Consider the following 21,525-nt stretch of genomic DNA (forward strand, 5'->3'; position numbering starts at 1 on the left):
TGGACAGCTGCTACATCAGAATGTAGCACAGCGGTTCCATGGTGTAATGGTTAGCACTCTGGACTCTGAATCCAGCGATCCGAGTTCAAATCTCGGTGGAACCTGTGAGGTGTGTTTTTCTTACATCTTCATCGGTGTAAAAAAGAAACCTTTAATGTATCGTTAAGTTAAAATCGATCACTTCCTGAACTTATGTACAAAACTCTCCTGATTTCGGCTCTCATTGCTTCATTACAGGTGTGCTTTTAGGATTCCAGAGCCGTTCAGGTAATTTTCATTGATGAAGGAAGCTTTTTTTTCCGAATCTGTGATCTGCTCGCCCAACAGGGTCTGCTGTCCTTCTGATTTATGTTTAAAAGGTCACAACTGAATAATAATAAAGGTCACAACTGAAAAATATTTCCAACTGCTCAACTGAGTGAAACAACAACAGGACCTAAGATTACACTAATTAAAGAGATAACTAAAGTCTGGAATACGTGACAGCTGTATGGTGTTTTGGAAGAAAACGGTTTTTCTTTGATGTCGAACTCAAGCGGAGTTTCAACGTTACACATAGATTTCGACAAAATGTAGAAAACGCGTGTATCGAAGTTAGAAAAGTTGGAGCGGGGCGATGCCGTACTAGTAGCGGCGCTGAGCTCACTGTGGTGCGGTGCAGCTGTGTCAGCGGGGCCAGTGGCGCAATGGATAACGCGTCTGACTACGGATCAGAAGATTGTAGGTTCGACTCCTGCCTGGCTCGTCTTTCTTTTAAACACATCGGGCTGCTCACTAGCACATCTGTTCATTGTTGATAGCCATAACCAATCAAGACCCGTATCGCTAACAAGAATTGTCCAATCACAGTGTCCGCTCTCATGTTAGGTAGTTTTCGCCCAATCACAGCGCTCCCTGCTGCCAAGATATGGGTCTGGAGTTCAGCCAAGCAAGTGCTGGTTTGTCACTCACATGGTTTTTCAATTTAGACCCGCCAGGAGTACCGATTGTTCTATTTTCGTTCTTTGTCCGCTTTAAAATATTCGTCTTATTTGCAAGCTATCTGTCACACAAACAGAAATCGGTGCGCGGTATTTTAACACACCTGGTGTTTGTATTCAGTGGGAGCTACTTCTGCTTCGTATTCAAAAATGGATAACATGTAAATAAAGGCTTGTCGATTTCAGTGTTTTGTGTTTTTACTAGTTCCATACTTAGTTGACTTTATGCTTTTGATTTTGAGTCTTTATAATATTAAGTATGGCTTTCTCATTTATCTTCGTCTTGTAAAGTTCCAAAATCCATGTAACTGTGCTAAAAATGTGCGCGGGGACACTCATCTGTTTATACCCGCAGTAACTTCGAAACCGTTACTGTCAAAATACAGCTACGGTGCCTTTTTCGGGAGTAGAAAGCAGAGAAGTTCTCGATGATATGGCAAAATGTAAAAGAGGAAAACCCGCAGCCTCATGGACCAGCAGCAACCCCTCATTGTATAAGGCTGTTGTTTTGTTATTGGGGCATGCTTATACATTATTTTTAAGCTAATACGATTTTTATAACCGGATTTTGGAGCAAATTTCACACATTGATGATTCAACCTTGTTTTGAGGTTTGGTTGCTGCTGTCTGGTTGTCTTTCTCGTTTTCCGACCTTCTTGCTTGCTTCCTGGTATACGTTTTGCTTCGCGATGTGGATTGGTGTTCCCTCTCGCTCCTGAGTCCTGCACAGGATCCATACTTCCTACCTGCCCGCTCTTACAATCAATCTCTAAATCGCTAAAAACTCACACCGAAGAGCTCGGTCTCTTAGACACGTCCGGACTCGCTCCCAACCATCACCCTGCGGGTCTGAGAGAATGATCTCCTAAAATGTGAAAACGAAAATAAGTCACGGAAAAATAATCCCACAAACACCTTCGAGTATCAAGACGTTTCGCTATGCAACAAGGTCTTTGTTCCAAGCAGATCGTATTTTCTCTTTCTTACACACAGCAGCTCTCAGTGTCGCTGCTGTCGCTACACAGACTGTAAAAGCGTGTCGATCGCTCTCTGTGTCCTATTAAGACCACCGGCGCGAATCCAGGTTACCGCTGTCTTCTCTTCACACACAGTGAAACAAGAAGGAAAGGGAAAATAGAAGCAGCATCAGGAGAAGCCAAGAACTCAGCCACCAACACGAAAAACACCTGGTAAGCCCTGTTCTTTCTTCTCCTTTCTTGAAGAGGCCTCTAAAAAATTGAACTGCTTTGCTAGATAAAAGTTTAAAAAGTCTTTAGAAAAAGTTACCTTAAAGTTTAAATTAAACAAAATACCACTTGGGCCCACTACACTCAAAAGGCCAAAGTTGAAGAACCTGTTCCCAAGCAACAGGGGGCTGATTGTATTCAAAACGCCCGAGCCAGGCCGTCTGTTTGCTCTTCTCACCTGGGCCCATTGTATTTAAAAGAGGAAGATGAGTACAGAGCAGAATACAGCCCCACTGGAGCAGCCCTGCCCCCTCAGCACAGTACTCCAGTACCCTGAGGACGTGAAAACCGTTAAGACCAGGAAACAGTACAAAGACTCCTGGATGAAAGAAAACCCAGAGACCCTCATTGCTGACTACTGCCAGGCAGGAGAAAAACACGTAAAAACCAACCTGCTCTTTTTTACTGAGCATCCGAATGCCTGGCACACAGCTGTGTGTAAGAATTATACAAACACCACCAGAAGGGGCATCAGCAAAGGCAGGCAAATCTCCATAGGGGGCGACAGCGAGGTAGAAGACACTGTCCTGACTGTCAACACCTACCACAATGGTACAGTGATGATACAGGGCAGTGAGGCCGCTCTGGAGCTTTTCGAGGAAAAGTTCACAGACCTTAAAACACAGGCCGACCTGGAGAAACCTCCCCCAGAAACAGGAGAAAAACCCAGCAGCCTGATGCCCACAGCACCGGAGAGTTCAGCTCCACCTGTTTTAGAGCCCACAAACACAACCTCAGCCACAGAACAGCCCAGCAAGAGTGTAGCCCTCGGCAACACAGAAACACACCACCCGGACACACACAGCCCACACCAACCCCCCTGTGACCACAGCACAGTGCGCCTCCTGAGAGAGAAACTCTCTGCTCTGGAGCTGGACTTCACTGAGTTCAAGGAGCTGATGCTGGGGAGACTCACAGAGGGGCAGACAGCACAACAGCTAAGAGACGAGGTTAACAAACACAAGAATGAATGTAAAACCTCCAACAAACAGCTCAGGGCACAGATGGAGGAGCTGCTGCAGGACAACAGTAAGCTGCAGTCGGAAGTAGCAGAGCTGAGAGAGGAGCTGCAGCTCGCGGAGAGGACAAGCAAGACTCTCAAAGACCAGCTGAGGAAACTCACTACTTCCCACTGCAGCCCGGACTGCAACAGAACAGCCCTGAGACCCAGAACACACAACACACAACACCCACCCCCAACCCGCAAAGACACACCCACCTCCACACAACCTGACACCCCTACAACCCCCACCACCAACTCCCACTTACCCAGTACCCCCACCGTAGCAAACACCACACCCACTGCACCCCCCGGCACCCCAAATCCCCTCACAACTCCACTGCCCAAAAGCACATCCACCTTGCCGAACACTCAGGGTGACCCACACACACACCCGGCCCCACCCAACTCCTCCACCTCACACACTGCACCCCCCCAAGCAGCCGCCCGCCCGGCAGCACAGCGCCCCTCCAGCAGACTGGACACCAGAGGCAGACGCATGGAAGTAGCCCTTCTCATCGACTCCAACGGGAGGTACATCGATGAGCACAGGCTCTTCCCAGGATTACAAACAGCAAAGCTCTGGTGTCCGACGACAGAGAAGGCCCTGCAGCTGCTGTCCAGGTCGGTACTGGGAGCCCCTCAGCACATCATCATCCACACCGGCACCAACGACCTGAGGACCCAGAGGGAGCAGGTGGCCCAGTCCATCAGGAGAGTGGCAGAGAGGGCCATACAGGAGTTCCCTCGCGCCCGAATTGTCATCTCCACCCTGCTGCCGAGACAGGACGAGCAGCACCACACCATCCAGAGAATCAATGCCGAGATCTCACGGTGCTGCGCCCTGCTCCCAATCGTCTACCTGGCCCATCACTCCACCCTTGGACCACAGCACCTACACGACCATAAACACCTCAAAAAACAGACCATTGGACTCTTCACAAAAACTCTGAAAGACACCACACTGGGCAGACACCCGAACAGCACCCCAGAGAGAAACAGGAGGACTACCAGAGGAACGCCCCAGCACCCACACCCCCAACCCAGACCAGCTCAACCCACAAAGAACAGAACCAGCACCACCCTACAGCCCTCCAACCCAGACCAACGACCTAACAGGACCAGAACCAGCGCCCCACCCCATGCCCCTCACCCAGACCAGCAGCTGAACCGGACCAGAACCACAACCCCTCCCCACCCAGCACAACTACAGAGCCGGACCGAGCCCCTCCTGCACAGCTACGCCGCAGCCCTGGCCAGACCAGCAGTCCCGAGCGGTTTGGAGCTGGGAGAAATCCGGCAGCTCCTGAACCTCATCTGCACCCGGCTTATGAGCTGAACTTCCACCACCCACAGCGACAGACAAAAACCCAGCACAATACTTGTTTCTGTCGATGATGTAAATGTCCAACACAAATTTGATACAGTTCCAGAAAACAATAACAACTTGCAAAGATAATTCAAGCGATAACAATGAGATCTCTAAAGATAAGTATGTGGAACATTCAGGGTCTGGGCTCGTCAGCATTTGGGCTGAAGAGCACTGATCCTGAATTTATCAAGGATGTAAAGGAGACAGACATCATGATCCTACAGGAGACATGGTGTCGGGGAGACTTGGCTACCCACTGTCCCCCAGGCTACAAGGAGATCATGGTGCCCTCTGTCAAAAAACCCCAAATCACCCGGGGCAGAGACTCTGGGGGGATCATTGTGTGGTACAGAGCGGAGCTCAGTCACTCCATACAATTAGTAAAGAAAGAAGAGTCACGAGTTTGGCTTAAAATCAAAAGAAATACCATCTGTACAGAAAACGAGGTTTTCCTGTGTGCTGTCTACATCCCGCCCTCAGAATCCCCCTACTACAGTGAGGGAATTCTCCCCAGTCTCCACACGGAGATCGGTCACTTCCAGGGCCAGGGAAACGTGCTGCTCTATGGTGACCTCAACGCACGAACAGGCACACTGGCAGACTTCACCAGCACACAGGGAAACACTCACATATTCGGACAATCCCCTCTGTACCACACACCGGTCACCTCACACAGGTGCAGCCATGACACTACGGTCAACAGCACCGGGCGCGAGCTGCTGCAGCTCTGTCAAGGGCTGGGCCTGTACATCGTCAACGGCAGGACTAGAGGGGACTCTCTAGGCAGGTTCACCTACAGCTCAGCTCTGGGCAGCAGTGTGGTGGACTATGCCATCACCGACCTGGACCCCTCCTGTATCAGTGCCTTCACTGTCAGGCCACAAACTCCCCTCTCCGACCACAGCCAGATCACACTCTACATGAAGAGAGCACACCAGTACAGAGACACACTGACACAGCCCAGCCAGCTGTATGACCTCAACCAGGCGTACAGATGGGACACAGACAGCCTGGACAGATACCAAACTGCACTGGGCGATGACGAAATTCAGACACTGATGGACACATTCCTAAACACTCCGTATCAAACCAACAAATTAGGCATCAACTTGGCCACACAAAAACTAAATCACCTATTCCACAAACTAGCATCAAAATCTAAGCTAAAAACAACTAAATCAAAAAACTACCAAAAAACAAAAGCAAAAGAAAAGTGGTTTGATACGGAGTGCAAAAACATCAGAAATGCACTACGAAAAGTCTCAAATGAAAAACACAGACAACCACACAACACAGATCTGCGACTCAGGTACTGTGACATGGTAAAACTTTACAAACACACGCTGAAAAAGAAAAGAAACACATACATAGACAAACAACTTGCAGAAATTGAGGAGTCACTAAATCAGAACTGTTTCTGGGAGAAGTGGAACAACTTAAACAAATCAAAACCAGAAGAATTGGCCATCCAAAATGGAACAATCTGGCAAACATACTTTGAAAATCTCTATGAAAAGCTCCCAAATACAAATCAATCAGACCAAAACACCATTTATGAAAAACTCAAAATTTTGGAATTGGCTATCAAAGACAACCAAAACCCCTTAGACTCCCCAATCACTGAGCAGGAGCTACTGGACAAACTCCAGGCCCTCAGACCACGCAAAGCCTGTGGCCATGATGGTGTCATAAATGAGATGCTGAGACACAGCAGCCCAAAGTTGCAACAAGCCCTGCTCAAACTCCTCAATCTCATCATGACAGCCGGATGTTTCCCCGAGGCCTGGAACCAAGGACTGATCACGCCCATCTATAAGAGTGGAGATAAACTCGATCCCAGCAACTACCGGGGCATCTGTGTGAACAGTAACCTGGGGAAGGTATTCTGCAGTATCCTGAATACACGAATACTGGCCTTCCTTACCGAACACAATGTCCTGAGTAAAAGTCAGATTGGCTTCTTGCCAGATCACCGCACATCTGATCACATTTACACCCTACACACACTGATAGACAAACACGTCCACCAAAAACACAAAGGAAAAATTTTTGCCTGCTTTGTCGATTTCAAAAAAGCATTTGACTCGATTTGGCATGAGAGATTGTTTTATAAACTACTCCAAAGTGGCATAGGGGGCAAAGTGTACGACATCATTAAATCAATGTATTCAGAGAGCAAATGTGCAGTGAAAATTGGAAACAAAAGGACTAAATTCTTCACCCAAGGCCGCGGGGTGAGACAGGGCTGCAGCCTGAGCCCAACACTGTTCAATATCTATATCAATGAATTAGCAGGAATGTTGGAGCAGTCTGCAGCTCCTGGTCTCACACTACACGACACAGAAATCAAGTTCCTGCTCTACGCAGATGACCTGGTCCTGCTGTCGCCCACAGAACAGGGGCTGCAGCAGAACCTGGCACTGCTGGAGCAGTACTGTCAGACCTGGGCACTGACAGTCAATCTGGACAAGACCAGAGTTATGGTTTTCCAGAAGAAAGCCAGACCTCAGGGAAACAGGTACAAATTCACACTCAACAACAACACATTGGAGCACACATCCAGCTACACATATCTCGGTCTCACCATCAGCTCTTCCGGGAGTTTTGACCTGGCAGTGAAGGCACTGAGGGAGAAGGCACTCAGGGCTTTCTACGCAATAAGAAGGAGGCTCTTCAACATCAACCCACCAACAAGAATCTGGCTCCAAATATTTGAAAGTGTAATCCAACCCATTGCCCTCTACGGCAGTGAAGTGTGGGGTCCCCTCACAGACCAGGATTACACCCAATGGGACAAACACCCCACAGAAACTCTGCACATGGAGATCTGTAGAAACATCCTCCGTGCGCAGAGAAGAACTCCTAACAACGGGTGCAGGGCCGAATTAGGCCAGTACCCACTATTGATAAACATACAGAAAAGAATATTCAAGTATTGGCTACACCTAAAAAACAGTGACCAAAATTCCTACCACCACAAAGCCCTGCTGAGCCAAGAGCTGAGCCCAAAACAGAGCCCCCTGAGCCACACCGACACTAACCAGCCTCAGGACAGCACTGCTAGAGCACCACAACCCAGACTCAACCACATCACAGCACAGATCAAACAGCAATATCTCACACACTGGGACACACACACACAAACACAACATAAACTGGAATGTTACAGAACCTTAAACAGACAATACACACTAGCTGAATATTTGACCAAAATAAAAAATAACAAACAGAAACAGACCCTGACGAAGTACAGGCTCAGTGACCACAACCTGGCCATAGAAACTGGGCGACACAGGCAGACCTGGCTGTCCAGAGAGGACAGGCTGTGCTCCCACTGCCAGCGGGGAGAAATAGAGACAGAGGTGCACTTCCTACTGCACTGTGACAGATACTCTGGGATTAGAGAAACATTCTTCCCGAAATTCAGAAATATAATCCCAGAGTTCCCACACCTGCCAGAATCACAACGGGTCCCAATCCTACTGGGAGAGGGAGGAGGGAACTCAGTTGAACTGGCAGCCCAGTATGTGATCTCCTGTCACAGCCTGAGGAACAGTGAGTCTGTCTCCCAGTAATGCTCCAGCCGCCTACAGAATATGTCAATATTGTATAATATGTCTTTGTTGTAAATGTCTGTAATATGTCTGTAGATTTTATTTTACTTCTATTTTTGTTTGTTTGGTTAGGATTCGGCGCTCTCACCGCCGCGGCCCGGGTTCGATTCCCGGTCAGGGAAGGGCTCCTTTTCCCTCCTGACGGAGATACCTCCTTGAACCACGTCTGTTAACTATCACCACAAAATAACCTTCGAGCCCCAGATACTGCGCTCTGGGTCATTTGTGAGTGGAAAGAGCGCTCAAGTAGTCAACTTGGTTACACGTGTTTGCTACATCTTGTGTTTTAAAATAACGTCTCTTTAAACCAAAGTGTTTATGTGTCGAGCTGAAATTATGCTTGATTACGATATCAAAGAAAAACCGCTTTCTTCCAAAATATCACATAGTTTTCACATCTTCCAGACTGCTTCTCTCTTCTAGTACTAAAGCAGACCAGAGAGTCGGAATGTAACTTCTTTCATCAAGCAAAGCACCTGAAGACCCTAAAATAGTAAAAACACACCTGTAAAAAAGAAAACAAAGCAGAAAATAGGATGAGAATTCCGAACTCAAGTTCAAGAGCTCATCATTGTTAACCTAAAGTTATATTTACGGTCTCATCTACACTTGTAAGATTAACAAAAAGCTCGCCTCATTAAGAAAAAGTATTGGAATTACGGGGCGGTATTGGAATGAACTCACGAAATGTTTGTCTCCAGCCACTCGCTGTAAAGTGTTGCAATTTCTCTTAAGAGTGTTCCCATACTGCTACAAAAATGTCGAGTACCCGTGAGGTCAAATGACAGAGAAACGCTTGAAACAAGACTGCAGAAACGAGTTAAAAACCTGACGTCGAAGTGAGATTGAAATGACCAGGAACACCGCACGAATTTGGGCTGAATGTGTGAGAAAAGGGGTGCTTTTTAAGTGGGAGTGCGGACGTGTCTATAAGACTGAAAGCGGACGGAACCGTTTGTAGAGCTCAGATGCACAGCGGCTACAGCAGAGCTTCGACGTCACACAGACACCGGAGTCTCACGCAGACAAATTACACACGCAGAAGATCTCATTATGGATCTTTAAAGCTCTTTCACAAGCTAGCGGTTCCATGGTGTAATGGTTAGCACTCTGGACTTTGAATCCAGTGATCCGAGTTCAAATCTCGGTGGAACCTGAGCCGGGTATCCTTCTTACTCTGACTACGGATCAGAAGATTGTGGGTTCGACTCCTTCCTGGCTTGTCATTCTTTTAAACACATCGGGCTGCTCACTAGCACATTGCCTTCTGTTCAAAGTTGGTGGTCTTAGCCAATCAAGGCCCGTTTCGCTACCATGAATTGTCCAATCACAGTGTCCGCTCTCATTTTAGGTAGTTTTCGCCCAATCACAGCGCTCCCTGCTGCTAAGATATGGGTCTGGAGTTCAGCCAAACAAGTGCTGGTTTGTCACTCACATGGTTTTTCAATTCAGACGCGCCAGGAGTACCGATTGCTCTATCTTTGTTCTTTGTCCGCTTTAAAATATTCTTATTTGCAAGCGGTCTGTCACACAAACAGAAATCGGTGCGCGGTACTTTAACACACCTGGTATTGGATTCAGTGGGAGCTACTTCTGCTTCGTATTAAAAAATGGATAATATGTAAATAAAGGTTTGTCGATTTCAGTGTTCTGTGTTTTTACGAGTTCCATACTTAGTTGACTTTATGGTTTTGATTTTGAGTCTTTATAATATTAAGTCTGTCTTTCTCATTTTTCTTCGTCTTGTAAAGTTACATGGATTTTGAAACTGCTAAAAATGTGCGCGGGGACACTCATCTGTTTATACCAGCAGTAACTTCGAAACCGTTACTGTCAAAATACAGCTACGGTACCTTTTTCGGGAGTTGAAAACAGAGAAGTTCTCGATGATATGGCAAAATGTAAAAGTCCAGCATCTGTTATAGTCACCCTTTAAGCCGTCAATGTTACACATTCCACACGCGTCTCTGTCCCGTCTCGCATTCCCACGCGAACCGTGTTTAACAAACGCTCACGCCGCGAGTAATACCCTCCCCCCCTCAATCACCGTTCACTCCCGTCACTATTTCAGTTCCCCTCTTTCCTCACTTCCCGCTCACTCTTGCGGGTTCTCCTCGAGTTCGCGTTATTTCACTGCTAGTTTCCACTCGGTGTTTGATCTTCTAGCCTGCCCCTCGATTTCGACTTTGTCTTGAGTTTCGGGTTGTTGCTCTCTGGTTGTCTTTCTCGTTTTCCGACCTTCTTGCTTGCTTCCTGGTATACGTTTTGCTTCGCGATTTGGATTGGTGTTCCCTCTCGCTCCTGAGTCCTGCACAGGATCCATACCTCCTACCTGCCCGCTCTTACAATCAATCTCTAAAGGCCTGGAGCAGCGAAACTATATACAGTTCTACGGGTGGCATGTTCACATAACGTATTTAGTAACCATTCAAGAGAGAAATCACGCTGTCAGGTGCCTGTCCTCCTCTTTCCCTGCTTTTGTTCTCCTGCTACGTTACCTTTGCTTATGCCCTGTTTTTCTCACACCTGAAGAAGGCTCCACGGACGAAACGCTGTGTTTTCTTTCTTCTCTTTTCAGCATGGAATAAACCTATTACTTGTTCCTTTGCAGCCTACGCATGCTGACGCAGCTACCCACCCGAACTACTACATCCACACGGAGGCCAGTATCTTGCAGACTAGTTAATATATTATTTGGAGATCGTCTCAGCTATGAGCTCTATTCCGACAAAAAACTTGCAGAACAAAGTTTGAGACCAGCTGATCTTGATCTTTGAGCTGTGCTGAAGGCTCAGCATTGTTGTTGTTCTAATTAGCAAAAATTACAGGGGGCTCTAAAATCAGAACACTTCAATTGATCAAATCAGTCGGTTAATTTGTGGGCCATAATTATTACTTTTTATGTCTCGTGTCAGGATATAACTGAATGTGCCAGGCAGTGTAATGTTATTTTTAAAGTAAGGATGGCGTTTCTGTTAAAATACATCAGATAGTCTTTTTGCATGTGTTTGAATGTCAAGGACTGCTTCCTCAGCTTTGTAATTCAAAAACAAATGAAAATAGAAGTAAAGCCTCCTTGTCGATATAAGGGTTATTACAAGTGTTCAATTGGCTTTGTGCTTTGGTTTAGATTTTGTTTCCTTGTAAGCATGACATTTCAATGCTCGCTGCTTGGGGATACAAGACAGACTGGAGAATGCGGGCATCGATCTCGCTACCTCTCGCATGCTAAGCGATACCTGAAGAAGTACAGGCTCAGTGACCACAGCCTGGCCATAGAAACTGGGCGACACAGGCAGACCTGGCTGCCCAGAGAGGACAGGCTGTGCTCCCACTGCCAGCGGGGAGAAACAGAGACAGAGATGCACTTTCTGCTGCACTGTGACAAATATTCTAGGATTAGACAAACATTCCTGCCCAAATTTAGAAATCTGATCCCAGAATCCCCACACCTGCCAGAATCACAACAAGTCTCAATCTTACTGGGAGAGGGAGGAGGGAATCAGGTGAACTGGCAGCCCAGTATGTGATCTCCTGTCACAGCCTGAGGAACAGTGAGTCTGTCTCACAAAAAATGCTGCATATGTTTATATGTAAATGTCTTATGTCTAAATTAAGATGTAAATGTCTTTGGACTTTTTCATGTTAACTGTATTTGTTTTACTTTGACAATGCTGATTTATTCATTGGTCTTGCCAACAAAGCACCTTGAAATGAATTGAATTGACTGAGCAGCACATGATTGGCTACAATCTCAGCCAGAATCTTGACAGCAGGGTGCGCTGTGATTGAGCAAAAACTCTCAAGAATGAACATCTTCCTTACTCTGCTTCTCTCTTTCAGTAGGACAGCAGACCGTGTTGGGTGAGCAGATCACAGATTTAAAAAAAAAGCTTCTTTCATCAAGCAAAGTACCTGAACTTGACTCTGGAATCATAAAAGCACACCTGTAATGAAGCAATGAAACCTCAAATCAGGAGAGTTTCCTACATAAATTCAAGAAGTGATCGATTTTAACTTAACGCTACATTGAAGGTTTCATTGCTACACTTAATATTAACAAAACGCTCACCCGACAAAGAAGTAAGAAAGATACACTGCTGAGGTTCCACCGAGATTTGAACTCGGATCGCTGGATTCAAAGTCCAGAGTGCTAACCATTACACCACGGAACCAATGAGATTAGATGTCTAAAATCTGAAAACGTAAATAAAACACGGAAAAATAATCCCACAAACCTTCGAGTATCAAGACGTCTCGCTGTGCAAAAAAGTCTTTGTATCAAATAGATCTCATTTTCACTTTCTTACACACAGCAGCTCTCAGTGTCGCTGCTGTCGCTACACAGACTGTAAAAGGGTGTCGATCGCTCTCTGTGTCCTATGAAGACCACCGGCGCGAATCCAGGTTATCGCTGTCTTCTCTTCGCACACAGGGAGAGAGCCAACCGTCTCCCTGGTGGTCTAGTGGTTAGGATTCGGCGCTCTCACCGCCGTGGCCCGGGTTCGATTCCCGGTCAGGGAAGAGTCCCCTTTTCCCTCCTGACGCAGATACCTACTGTACTTGAACCACGTCTCTTAACTATCACCACAAAATAACCTTCGAGCTGCAGATACTCCGCTCCTGCGCTCTGAGTCATTTGTGAGTGGAAAGAGCACTCAAGTAGTCAACTTGATTACACGTGTTTTCTACATTTTGTGTTTTAAAATACGAAATCAAAGAAAAACCGCTTTCTTCCAAAATATCACACCGTTTTCACATCTTCCAGACTGCTTCTCTCTTCTAGTTCTAAAGCAGACCAGAGAGTCAGATTGTAACTTCTTTCATCAAGCAAAGCACCTGAAGACCCTAAAATAGTAAAAACACACGTGTAATAAAGCAAACAAAGCAGAAAATAGGATGAGAATTTCGAAATCAAGTTCAAGAGCTCATCATTGTTAACCTAAAGTTATATTTACGGTCTCATCTACACTTGTAAGATTAACAAGCTTAAGATCGCCTCATTAAGACAAAGTATTGGAATTACAGGGCGGTATTGGAATGAACTCACGAAATGTTTGTCTCCAGCCAGTCGCTGTAAAGTGTTGCAATTTCTCTTTAGAGTCTTCCCATACTGCTACAAAAATTTCGAGTACCCGTGAAGTCAAATGACAGAGAAACGCTTGAAACAAGACTGCAGAAACGAGTTAAAAACCTGACGTCGAAGTGAGATTGAAATGATCAGGAACACCGCACGAATTTAGGCTGAACATGTGAGAAAAAAAGCATTGGCCGTCCCTTCGATAGCTCAGTTGGTAGAGCGGAGGACTGTAGTGGGAATCGCTGGGAATCCTTAGGTCGCTGGTTCGAATCCGGCTCGAAGGAAGGCATTGTTTTGTTGTTCTCCTTAACAATCTCGTGAAAATTGAAAATAGCGCATCTCAGAGGTTGGTTGAAAGCTTAATAAAGGCTGAAGCAATAGCTCCCTGTGTTGGTTGTCTTCAAGTGTGATCGTCCCGTTTTTACAGATAAAGTATCCAGTGTGTCGACTCCCCCTGATAGAGTGGCTGATAATCACAGACTCAACGGAGACGGTGGATTTTCTCACTGTGTGTGAAGAGAAGACAGCGGTAACTGGGATTCGCGCCGGTGATCTTAATAAGACAGAGAGCGATCGACACGCTTTTACAGTTTGTGTACCGACAGCAGCGACACTGAGAGCTGCTGTGTGTAAGAAAGAGGAAATACGATCTGTTTGGTACAAAATGGGTACCGAGACGCTTTGAGATTTTTTTTCAGATTTTAGGAGATCGTTCTCTTAGCACTCAGGGAGATGGCTGACAGCGAGTCCGGCGTGTCTGAGAGACCGATCCCCACGGAAAGTGAAACTTTATTGATACAATTGACGCAGGAGCACAAGGGAAGACCCCACATGAGAGAATCCACCCACAAGTAAACTTGGTTCTCTTCAGGAGCTCACATGCTGCTGATGATATTTGCGTGTAAAACAGATTTTCTTCTTGTATTAAGATACAAAGACTCGAGTTCAACGGTCCTTGTGTGCGTCTCGGGTGAGTCCGTTTCTAACAAAACTCTTTAGTGTTTTAGTTTTTAATGGGATGGAAGCACCGTATCGGACTAACAGAAATAATCCAGTTAAACAACAGTGAAGTGCTCTTCCACATGACTGCTTGAGCGCTCTTTCCTCTCACAAATGACCCAGAGCGCAGGAGCAAAGTATCTGGAGCCCGATGGTTAGTGATCGGTGATTGTTAAGCGGGATTGGGACGTGTCTGTGAGACTGAAAGCGGACGGAACAGTTTGCAGGGCTCAGATGGACAGCTGCTACATCAGAATGTAGCACAGCGGTTCCATGGTGTAATGGTTAGCACTCTGGACTCTGAATCCAGCGATCCGAGTTCAAATCTCGGTGGAACCTGTGAGGTGTGTTTTTCTTACATCTTCATCGGTGTAAAAAAGAAACCTTTAATGTATCGTTAAGTTAAAATCGATCACTTCCTGAACTTATGTACAAAACTCTCCTGATTTCGGCTCTCATTGCTTCATTACAGGTGTGCTTTTAGGATTCCAGAGCCGTTCAGGTAATTTTCATTGATGAAGGAAGCTTTTTTTTCCGAATCTGTGATCTGCTCGCCCAACAGGGTCTGCTGTCCTTCTGATTTATGTTTAAAAGGTCACAACTGAATAATAATAAAGGTCACAACTGAAAAATATTTCCAACTGCTCAACTGAGTGAAACAACAACAGGACCTAAGATTACACTAATTAAAGAGATAACTAAAGTCTGGAATACGTGACAGCTGTATGGTGTTTTGGAAGAAAACGGTTTTTCTTTGATGTCGAACTCAAGCGGAGTTTCAACGTTACACATAGATTTCGACAAAATGTAGAAAACGCGTGTATCCAAGTTAGAAAAGTTGGAGCGGGGCGATGCCGTACTAGTAGCGGCGCTGAGCTCACTGTGGTGCGGTGCAGCTGTGTCAGCGGGGCCAGTGGCGCAATGGATAACGCGTCTGACTACGGATCAGAAGATTGTAGGTTCGACTCCTGCCTGGCTCGTCTTTCTTTTAAACACATCGGGCTGCTCACTAGCACATCTGTTCATTGTTGATAGCCATAACCAATCAAGACCCGTATCGCTAACAAGAATTGTCCAATCACAGTGTCCGCTCTCATGTTAGGTAGTTTTCGCCCAATCACAGCGCTCCCTGCTGCCAAGATATGGGTCTGGAGTTCAGCCAAGCAAGTGCTGGTTTGTCACTCACATGGTTTTTCAATTTAGACCCGCCAGGAGTACCGATTGTTCTATTTTCGTTCTTTGTCCGCTTTAAAATATTCGTCTTATTTGCAAGCTATCTGTCACACAAACAGAAATCGGTGCGCGGTATTTTAACACACCTGGTGTTTGTATTCAGTGGGAGCTACTTCTGCTTCGTATTCAAAAATGGATAACATGTAAATAAAGGCTTGTCGATTTCAGTGTTTTGTGTTTTTACTAGTTCCATACTTAGTTGACTTTATGCTTTTGATTTTGAGTCTTTATAATATTAAGTATGGCTTTCTCATTTATCTTCGTCTTGTAAAGTTCCAAAATCCATGTAACTGTGCTAAAAATGTGCGCGGGGACACTCATCTGTTTATACCCGCAGTAACTTCGAAACCGTTACTGTCAAAATACAGCTACGGTGCCTTTTTCGGGAGTAGAAAGCAGAGAAGTTCTCGATGATATGGCAAAATGTAAAAGAGGAAAACCCGCAGCCTCATGGACCAGCAGCAACCCCTCATTGTATAAGGCTGTTGTTTTGTTATTGGGGCATGCTTATACATTATTTTTAAGCTAATACGATTTTTATAACCGGATTTTGGAGCAAATTTCACACATTGATGATTCAACCTTGTTTTGAGGTTTGGTTGCTGCTGTCTGGTTGTCTTTCTCGTTTTCCGACCTTCTTGCTTGCTTCCTGGTATACGTTTTGCTTCGCGATGTGGATTGGTGTTCCCTCTCGCTCCTGAGTCCTGCACAGGATCCATACTTCCTACCTGCCCGCTCTTACAATCAATCTCTAAATCGCTAAAAACTCACACCGAAGAGCTCGGTCTCTTAGACACGTCCGGACTCGCTCCCAACCATCACCCTGCGGGTCTGAGAGAATGATCTCCTAAAATGTGAAAACGAAAATAAGTCACGGAAAAATAATCCCACAAACACCTTCGAGTATCAAGACGTTTCGCTGTGCAACAAGGTCTTTGTTCCAAGCAGATCGTATTTTCTCTTTCTTACACACAGCAGCTCTCAGTGTCGCTGCTGTCGCTACACAGACTGTAAAAGCGTGTCGATCGCTCTCTGTGTCCTATTAAGATCACCGGCGCGAATCCCAGTTACCGCTTTCTTCTCTTCACACACAGTGAGAGAGTCGACCGTCTCCCTGGTGGTCTAGTGGTTAGGATTCGGCGCTCTCACCGCCGCGGCCCGGGTTCGATTCCCGGTCAGGGAAGGGCTCCTTTTCCCTCCTGACGGAGATACCTCCTTGAACCACGTCTGTTAACTATCACCACAAAATAACCTTCGAGCCCCAGATACTGCGCTCTGGGTCATTTGTGAGTGGAAAGAGCGCTCAAGTAGTCAACTTGGTTACACGTGTTTGCTACATCTTGTGTTTTAAAATAACGTCTCTTTAAACCAAAGTGTTTATGTGTCGAGCTGAAATTATGCTTGATTACGATATCAAAGAAAAACCGCTTTCTTCCAAAATATCACATAGTTTTCACATCTTCCAGACTGCTTCTCTCTTCTAGTACTAAAGCAGACCAGAGAGTCGGAATGTAACTTCTTTCATCAAGCAAAGCACCTGAAGACCCTAAAATAGTAAAAACACACCTGTAAAAAAGAAAACAAAGCAGAAAATAGGATGAGAATTCCGAACTCAAGTTCAAGAGCTCATCATTGTTAACCTAAAGTTATATTTACGGTCTCATCTACACTTGTAAGATTAACAAAAAGCTCGCCTCATTAAGAAAAAGTATTGGAATTACGGGGCGGTATTGGAATGAACTCACGAAATGTTTGTCTCCAGCCACTCGCTGTAAAGTGTTGCAATTTCTCTTAAGAGTGTTCCCATACTGCTACAAAAATGTCGAGTACCCGTGAGGTCAAATGACAGAGAAACGCTTGAAACAAGACTGCAGAAACGAGTTAAAAACCTGACGTCGAAGTGAGATTGAAATGACCAGGAACACCGCACGAATTTGGGCTGAATGTGTGAGAAAAGGGGTGCTTTTTAAGTGGGAGTGCGGACGTGTCTATAAGACTGAAAGCGGACGGAACCGTTTGTAGAGCTCAGATGCACAGCGGCTACAGCAGAGCTTCGACGTCACACAGACACCGGAGTCTCACGCAGACAAATTACACACGCAGAAGATCTCATTATGGATCTTTAAAGCTCTTTCACAAGCTAGCGGTTCCATGGTGTAATGGTTAGCACTCTGGACTTTGAATCCAGTGATCCGAGTTCAAATCTCGGTGGAACCTGAGCCGGGTATCCTTCTTACTCTGACTACGGATCAGAAGATTATGGGTTCGATTCCTTCCTGGCTTGTCGTTCTTTTAAACACATCGGGCTGCTCACTAGCACATTGCCTTCTGTTCAAAGTTGGTGGTCTTAGCCAATCAAGGCCCGTTTCGCTACCATAAATTGTCCAATCACAGTGTCCGCTCTCATTTTAGGTAGTTTTCGCCCAATCACAGCGCTCCCTGCTGCTAAGATATGGGTCTGGAGTTCAGCCAAACAAGTGCTGGTTTGTCACTCACATGGTTTTTCAATTCAGACGCGCCAGGAGTACCGATTGCTCTATCTTTGTTCTTTGTCCGCTTTAAAATATTCTTATTTGCAAGCGGTCTGTCACACAAACAGAAATCGGTGCGCGGTACTTTAACACACCTGGTATTGGATTCAGTGGGAGCTACTTCTGCTTCGTATTAAAAAATGGATAATATGTAAATAAAGGTTTGTCGATTTCAGTGTTCTGTGTTTTTACGAGTTCCATACTTAGTTGACTTTATGGTTTTGATTTTGAGTCTTTATAATATTAAGTCTGTCTTTCTCATTTTTCTTCGTCTTGTAAAGTTACATGGATTTTGAAACTGCTAAAAATGTGCGCGGGGACACTCATCTGTTTATACCAGCAGTAACTTCGAAACCGTTACTGTCAAAATACAGCTACGGTACCTTTTTCGGGAGTTGAAAACAGAGAAGTTCTCGATGATATGGCAAAATGTAAAAGTCCAGCATCTGTTATAGTCACCCTTTAAGCCGTCAATGTTACACATTCCACACGCGTCTCTGTCCCGTCTCGCATTCCCACGCGAACCGTGTTTAACAAACGCTCACGCCGCGAGTAATACCCTCCCCCCCTCAATCACCGTTCACTCCCGTCACTATTTCAGTTCCCCTCTTTCCTCACTTCGCGCTCACTCTTGCGGGTTCTCCTCGAGTTCGCGTTATTTCACTGCTAGTTTCCACTCGGTGTTTGATCTTCTAGCCTGCCCCTCGATTTCGACTTTGTCTTGAGTTTCGGGTTGTTGCTCTCTGGTTGTCTTTCTCGTTTTCCGACCTTCTTGCTTGCTTCCTGGTATACGTTTTGCTTCGCGATTTGGATTGGTGTTCCCTCTCGCTCCTGAGTCCTGCACAGGATCCATACCTCCTACCTGCCCGCTCTTACAATCAATCTCTAAAGGCCTGGAGCAGCGAAACTATATACAGTTCTACGGGTGGCATGTTCACATAACGTATTTAGTAACCATTCAAGAGAGAAATCACGCTGTCAGGTGCCTGTCCTCCTCTTTCCCTGCTTTTGTTCTCCTGCTACGTTACCTTTGCTTATGCCCTGTTTTTCTCACACCTGAAGAAGGCTCCACGGACGAAACGCTGTGTTTTCTTTCTTCTCTTTTCAGCATGGAATAAACCTATTACTTGTTCCTTTGCAGCCTACGCATGCTGACGCAGCTACCCACCCGAACTACTACATCCACACGGAGGCCAGTATCTTGCAGACTAGTTAATATATTATTTGGAGATCGTCTCAGCTATGAGCTCTATTCCGACAAAAAACTTGCAGAACAAAGTTTGAGACCAGCTGATCTTGATCTTTGAGCTGTGCTGAAGGCTCAGCATTGTTGTTGTTCTAATTAGCAAAAATTACAGGGGGCTCTAAAATCAGAACACTTCAATTGATCAAATCAGTCGGTTAATTTGTGGGCCATAATTATTACTTTTTATGTCTCGTGTCAGGATATAACTGAATGTGCCAGGCAGTGTAATGTTATTTTTAAAGTAAGGATGGCGTTTCTGTTAAAATACATCAGATAGTCTTTTTGCATGTGTTTGAATGTCAAGGACTGCTTCCTCAGCTTTGTAATTCAAAAACAAATGAAAATAGAAGTAAAGCCTCCTTGTCGATATAAGGGTTATTACAAGTGTTCAATTGGCTTTGTGCTTTGGTTTAGATTTTGTTTCCTTGTAAGCATGACATTTCAATGCTCGCTGCTTGGGGATACAAGACAGACTGGAGAATGCGGGCATCGATCTCGCTACCTCTCGCATGCTAAGCGATACCTGAAGAAGTACAGGCTCAGTGACCACAGCCTGGCCATAGAAACTGGGCGACACAGGCAGACCTGGCTGCCCAGAGAGGACAGGCTGTGCTCCCACTGCCAGCGGGGAGAAACAGAGACAGAGATGCACTTTCTGCTGCACTGTGACAAATATTCTAGGATTAGACAAACATTCCTGCCCAAATTTAGAAATCTGATCCCAGAATCCCCACACCTGCCAGAATCACAACAAGTCTCAATCTTACTGGGAGAGGGAGGAGGGAACTCAGGTGAACTGGCAGCCCAGTATGTGATCTCCTGTCACAGCCTGAGGAACAGTGAGTCTGTCTCACAAAAAATGCTGCATATGTTTATATGTAAATGTCTTATGTCTAAATTAAGATGTAAATGTCTTTGGACCTTTTCATGTTAACTGTATTTGTTTTACTTTGACAATGCTGATTTATTCATTGGTCTTGCCAACAAAGCACCTTGAAATGAATTGAATTGACTGAGCAGCACATGATTGGCTACAATCTCAGCCAGAATCTTGACAGCAGGGTGCGCTGTGATTGAGCAAAAACTCTCAAGAATGAACATCTTCCTTACTCTGCTTCTCTCTTTCAGTAGGACAGCAGACCGTGTTGGGTGAGCAGATCACAGATTTAAAAAAAAAAGCTTCTTTCATCAAGCAAAGTACCTGAACTTGACTCTGGAATCATAAAAGCACACCTGTAATGAAGCAATGAAACCTCAAATCAGGAGAGTTTCCTACATAAATTCAAGAAGTGATCGATTTTAACTTAACGCTACATTGAAGGTTTCATTGCTACACTTAATATTAACAAAACGCTCACCCGACAAAGAAGTAAGAAAGATACACTGCTGAGGTTCCACCGAGATTTGAACTCGGATCACTGGATTCAAAGTCCAGAGTGCTAACCATTACACCACGGAACCAATGAGATTAGATGTCTAAAATCTGAAAACGTAAATAAAACACGGAAAAATAATCCCACAAACCTTCGAGTATCAAGACGTCTCGCTGTGCAAAAAAGTCTTTGTATCAAATAGATCTCATTTTCACTTTCTTACACACAGCAGCTCTCAGTGTCGCTGCTGTCGCTACACAGACTGTAAAAGGGTGTCGATCGCTCTCTGTGTCCTATGAAGACCACCGGCGCGAATCCAGGTTATCGCTGTCTTCTCTTCGCACACAGGGAGAGAGCCAACCGTTTCCCTGGTGGTCTAGTGGTTAGGATTCGGCGCTCTCACCGCCGCGGCCCGGGTTCGATTCCCGGTCAGGGAAGAGTCCCCTTTTCCCTCCTGACGCAGATACCTACTGTACTTGAACCACGTCTCTTAACTATCACCACAAAATAACCTTCGAGCTGCAGATACTCCGCTCCTGCGCTCTGAGTCATTTGTGAGTGGAAAGAGCACTCAAGTAGTCAACTTGATTACACGTGTTTTCTACATTTTGTGTTTTAAAATACGAAATCAAAGAAAAACCGCTTTCTTCCAAAATATCACACCGTTTTCACATCTTCCAGACTGCTTCTCTCTTCTAGTTCTAAAGCAGACCAGAGAGTCAGATTGTAACTTCTTTCATCAAGCAAAGCACCTGAAGACCCTAAAATAGTAAAAACACACGTGTAATAAAGCAAACAAAGCAGAAAATAGGATGAGAATTTCGAAATCAAGTTCAAGAGCTCATCATTG

General features: G+C 45.4%; 12 non-coding genes across 12 annotated transcripts; 10 read left to right on the plus strand and 2 right to left on the minus strand.

Moving 5' to 3' along the window:
* Positions 1–32: 32 nt before the first annotated feature.
* On the plus strand, positions 33–104 carry trnaq-cug (transfer RNA glutamine (anticodon CUG)). The gene has a single exon. It is a non-coding gene; the product is annotated as a tRNA-Gln (tRNA).
* A 568-nt stretch (positions 105–672) lies between these two features.
* trnar-acg (transfer RNA arginine (anticodon ACG)) lies at positions 673–745 on the plus strand. The gene has a single exon. It is a non-coding gene; the product is annotated as a tRNA-Arg (tRNA).
* An 8,552-nt stretch (positions 746–9,297) lies between these two features.
* trnaq-uug (transfer RNA glutamine (anticodon UUG)) lies at positions 9,298–9,369 on the plus strand. Its single transcript has one exon. It is a non-coding gene; the product is annotated as a tRNA-Gln (tRNA).
* Positions 9,370–12,316: 2,947 nt separating this feature from the next.
* trnaq-uug (transfer RNA glutamine (anticodon UUG)) lies at positions 12,317–12,388 on the minus strand. Its single transcript has one exon. It is a non-coding gene; the product is annotated as a tRNA-Gln (tRNA).
* A 277-nt stretch (positions 12,389–12,665) lies between these two features.
* Positions 12,666–12,737, plus strand: trnae-cuc (transfer RNA glutamic acid (anticodon CUC)). The gene has a single exon. It is a non-coding gene; the product is annotated as a tRNA-Glu (tRNA).
* Positions 12,738–13,489: 752 nt separating this feature from the next.
* On the plus strand, positions 13,490–13,577 carry trnay-gua (transfer RNA tyrosine (anticodon GUA)). Its single transcript is given in 2 exon segments — positions 13,490–13,526; positions 13,542–13,577. It is a non-coding gene; the product is annotated as a tRNA-Tyr (tRNA).
* A 982-nt stretch (positions 13,578–14,559) lies between these two features.
* trnaq-cug (transfer RNA glutamine (anticodon CUG)) lies at positions 14,560–14,631 on the plus strand. The gene has a single exon. It is a non-coding gene; the product is annotated as a tRNA-Gln (tRNA).
* A 568-nt stretch (positions 14,632–15,199) lies between these two features.
* Positions 15,200–15,272, plus strand: trnar-acg (transfer RNA arginine (anticodon ACG)). The gene has a single exon. It is a non-coding gene; the product is annotated as a tRNA-Arg (tRNA).
* Positions 15,273–16,636: 1,364 nt separating this feature from the next.
* trnae-cuc (transfer RNA glutamic acid (anticodon CUC)) lies at positions 16,637–16,708 on the plus strand. The gene has a single exon. It is a non-coding gene; the product is annotated as a tRNA-Glu (tRNA).
* A 962-nt stretch (positions 16,709–17,670) lies between these two features.
* trnaq-uug (transfer RNA glutamine (anticodon UUG)) lies at positions 17,671–17,742 on the plus strand. Its single transcript has one exon. It is a non-coding gene; the product is annotated as a tRNA-Gln (tRNA).
* Positions 17,743–20,691: 2,949 nt separating this feature from the next.
* trnaq-uug (transfer RNA glutamine (anticodon UUG)) lies at positions 20,692–20,763 on the minus strand. The gene has a single exon. It is a non-coding gene; the product is annotated as a tRNA-Gln (tRNA).
* A 277-nt stretch (positions 20,764–21,040) lies between these two features.
* Positions 21,041–21,112, plus strand: trnae-cuc (transfer RNA glutamic acid (anticodon CUC)). The gene has a single exon. It is a non-coding gene; the product is annotated as a tRNA-Glu (tRNA).
* Positions 21,113–21,525: the final 413 nt, after the last annotated feature.

The sequence above is a fragment of the Atractosteus spatula genome, chromosome 6, assembly GCF_055471065.1.
Source record: "Atractosteus spatula isolate fAtrSpa1 chromosome 6, fAtrSpa1.hap1, whole genome shotgun sequence".
NCBI classification, from domain to species: Eukaryota; Metazoa; Chordata; class Actinopteri; order Semionotiformes; family Lepisosteidae; genus Atractosteus; species Atractosteus spatula.